Source organism: Triticum dicoccoides, chromosome 6B, assembly GCF_002162155.2.
Source record: "Triticum dicoccoides isolate Atlit2015 ecotype Zavitan chromosome 6B, WEW_v2.0, whole genome shotgun sequence".
NCBI classification, from domain to species: domain Eukaryota; kingdom Viridiplantae; phylum Streptophyta; class Magnoliopsida; order Poales; family Poaceae; genus Triticum; species Triticum dicoccoides.
In genome coordinates, this window is record NC_041391.1 from 459,413,287 (window position 1) to 459,417,737 (window position 4,451).

Consider the following 4,451-nt stretch of genomic DNA (forward strand, 5'->3'; position numbering starts at 1 on the left):
AGAAGGTACAAATTACCTTATCAAGCTCTACTTTCCTCCCACTCACTTCTTTCGAGAGAAACTCCTTCTCTAGAAAGGATCCATTCTTAGCGATGAATGTTTTGCCTTCGGATCTGTGATAGAAGGTGTACCCAACAGTTTCCTTTTGTGTATTCTATGAAGACACACTTCTCCGATTTGGGTTCGAGCTTATCAGGTTGAAACTTTTTCACATAAGCATCGTAACTCCAAATTTTAAGAAACAACATCTTAGGTTTATTGCTAAACCACAGTTCATAAGGCGTCGTCTCAACGGATTTTGACGGTGCCCTATTTAAAGTAAATGCAGCTGTCTCTAATGCATAACCCCAAAACGATAGTGGTAAATCGATAAGATACATCATAGATCGCACCATATCCAATAAAGTGCAGTTAGGACGTTTGGACACACCATTACGCTGTAGTGTTCCATGTGGCGTGAACTGTGAAACTATTCCACATTGTTTTTATGAAGGCCAAACTCGTAATTCAAATATTCTCCTCCACGATCAGATCATAGAAACTTTATTTTCTTGTTATGATGATTCTCCACTTCACTCTGAAATTCTTTGAACTTTTCAAATGTTTCAGACTTGTGTTTCATTAAGTAGATATACCCATATCTGCTCAAATCATCTGTGAAGGTCAGAAAATAACGATACACGTCGCGAGCCTTAATACTCATCGGATCGCATACATCGGTATGTATTATTTCCAATAAGTCAGTAGCTCGTTCCATTGTTCCGGGGAACGGAGTTTTAGTCATCTTGCCTAAAAGCCACGGTTTGCAAGCATCAAATGATTCATAATCAAGTGATTCCTGAAAATCAATCTTTTATGGAGTTTCTTCATGCGCTTTACACCGATATGATCCAAACGGCAATGCCACAAATAAGTTGCACTATCATTATTAACTTTGCATCTTTTGGCATCAATATTATGAATATGTGTATCACTAGGATCGAGATCCAACAAACTATTTTCATTGGGTGTATGACCATTTGAAGGTTTTAGTCATGTAAACAAAACAACAATTATTCTCTGACTTTAAATGAATAACCGTATTGCAATAAACACGATCAAATCATATTCATGCTCAACACAAACGCCAAATAACATTTATTTAGGTTTAACACTAATCCCGAAAGTATAGGGAGTGTGCGATGATGATCATATCAATCTTGTAACTACTTCCAACACTCATCGTCACTTCCCCTTCAACTAGTCTCTGTTTATTCTGTAACTCCTGTTTCGAGTTACTAATCTTAGCAACCGAAAAAGTATCAAATACTCAGGGGCTACTATAAACACTAGTAAGGCACACATCAATAACCTGTATATCAAATATACCCTTGTTCACTTTGCCATCCTTCTTATCCACCAAATATTCAGGGCATTTCCGCTTCCAGTGACCATTTCCTTTGCAGTGTAAGCACTCAGTTTCAGGATTTGGTCCAGCTTTGGTCTTCTTCACGGGAGTGACAACTTGTTTCCCATTCTACTTGAAGTTTCCCTTTCTTTCCCTTTGCCCTTTACTTGAAACTAGTGGTCTTGTCAATCATCAACACTTGATGCTCTTTCTTGATTTCTACCTTCCTCGATTTCAACATCACAAAGAGCTCAGGAATCGTTTTTGTCATCCCTTGCATACTATAGTTCATCACAAAGTTCTGGTAACTTAGTGATGGTGACTAGAGAATTCTGTTAATCACTATCTTATCTGGAAGATTAACTCCCACTTGATTCAAGCGTTTGAAGTACCCAGACAATCTGAGCACATGCTCACTAGTTGAGCGATTCTCCTCCATCTTTTAGCTATAGAACTTGTTGGAGACTTCATATCTCTCAACTCGGGTATTTGCTAGAAATATTAACTTCAACTCCTGGAACATCTCATATGGTCCATGACGTTCAAAACGTCTTTGAAGTCCCGATTCTAAGCCGTTTAAGCATGGTGCACTAAACTATCAAGTAGTCATCATTTTGAGCTAGCCAAACGTTCATAATGTCTGCATCTGCTCCTGCCATAGGTTTGTCACCTAGCGGTGCATCAAGGACATAATTCTTCTGTGTAGCAATGAGGATAAACCTCAGATCATGGATCCAATCCGCATCATTGCTACTAACATCTTTCAACACATTTTTCTCTAGGAACATATCAAAATAAACATATGAAAGGAACAACGCGAGCTATTGATCTACAACATAATTTGCAAAATAATACCAGGACTAAGTTCATGATAAATTTAAGTTCAATTAATCATATTACTTAAGAACTCCCACTTAGACAGACATCTCTCTCGTCATCTAAGTGATCACGTGATCCAAGTCAACTAAACCATGTCCGATCATCACGTGAGATGGAGTAGTTTCAATGGTGAACATCACTATGTTGATCATATCTACTATATGATTCACGTTTGACCTTTCGGTCTTCGTGTTCCGAGGCCATATCTATATATGCTAGGCTCGTCAAGTTTAACCTGAGTATTCCGCGTGTGCAACTGTTTTGCACGCGTTGTATTTGAACGTAGAGCCTATCACACCCGATCATCACGTGGTGTCTCAGCACGAAGAACTTTCACAATGGTGCATTCTCAGGGAGAACACTTCTTGATAATTTAGTGAGAGATCATGTTAAAATGCTACCGTCAATCAAAGCAAGATAAGATGCATAAAGGATAAATATCACATGCAATCATTATAAGTGATATGATATGGCCATTATCATCTTGTGCTTGTGATCTCCATCTCCGAAGCACCGTCGTGATCACCATCGTCACCGGCTTGACAGCTTGATCTCCATCATAGCATCGTTGTCGTTACGCCATCTATTGCTTCTACGACTATCGCTACCGCTTAGTGATAAAGTAAAGCAATTACAGGGCATTTGCATTTCATACAATAAAGCGACAACCATATGGCTCCTGCCAGTTGCCGATAACTCGGTTACAAAACAAGATCATCTCATACAATAAAATATAGCATCACGTCTTGACCATATCACATCACAACATGCCCTGCAAAAACAAGTTAGACGTCCTCTACTTTGTTGTTGCAAATTTTACGTGGCTGCTACGGCTAAGCAAAACCGTTCTTACCTACGCATCAAAACCACAACGATAGTTCGTCAAGTTAGTGTTGTTTTAACCTTCGCAAGGACCGTGCGTAGCCACACTCGGTTCAACTAAAGTGAGAGAGACAGACACCCGCCAATCACCTTTAAGCAATGAGTGCTCGTAACGGTGAAACCAGTCTTGCGTAAGCGTACGCGTAATGTTGGTCCGGGCCGCTTCATCTCACAATACCGCTGAACCAAAGTATGACATGCTGGTAAGCAGTATGACTTGTATCGCCCACAACTCACTTGTGTTCTACTCGTGCATCTGACATCTACACATAAAACCTTGCTCTGATAACACTGTTGGGGAACATAGTAATTTCAAAAAAAATCCTACGCACACGCAAGATCATGGTGATGCATAGCAACGAGAGGGGAGATTGTAGTCCATGTACCCTCATAGACCGAAAGCGGAAGCGTTAGAACAACGCAGTTGATGTAGTCGTACGTCTTCACGGCCCGACCGATCAAGCACCGAAACTACGACACCTCCGAGTTCTAGCACACGTTCAACTCGATGACGATCCCCGGACTCCGATCCAGCAGGGTGTCAGGGAAGAGTTCCATCAGCACGATGGCGTGGTGACGTTCTTGATGTTCTACCGTCACAGGGCTTCACCTAAGCACTGCTACAATATTATCGAGGACTATGGTGGAGGGGGGTACCGCACACGGCTAAGAGATCAAGAGATCAATTGTTGTGTCTATGGGGTGCCCCCTGCCCCCGTATATAAAGGAGCAAGGGGCGAGGCGGCCGGCCTAGAGGAGGGCGCGCCAAGGGGGGAGTCCTACTCCCACCGGGAGTAGGACTCCTCCTTTCCTTGTTGGAGTAGGAGAGAAGAAAAGAGGAGGAGAGGGAAAAGGAAAAGGGGGCCGCACCCCTTGTCCAATTCGGACCAGAGGGGGGGGCGCAGGCCTCCTTCCTTTTGGCCTGTCTCCTCTATTCCCGTATGGCCCAATAAGGCCCATTTACTCCCCGGCGAATTCCCGTAACTCTCCGGTACTCCAAAAAATACCCGAATCACTCGGAACCTTTCCGAAGTCCGAATATAGTCGTCCAATATATCGATCTTCACGTCTCGACCATTTCGAGACTCCTCGTCATGTCCTTGATCTCATCCGGGACTCCAAACTCCTTCGGTACATCAAAACTCATAAACTCATAATATAACTGTCATCGAAACCTTAAGCGTGCGGACCCTACGGGTTCGAGAATTATGTAGACATGACCGAAACATGTTTCCGGTCAATAACCAATAGTGGAACCTGGATGCTCATATTGGCTCCCACGTATTCTATGAAGATCTTTATC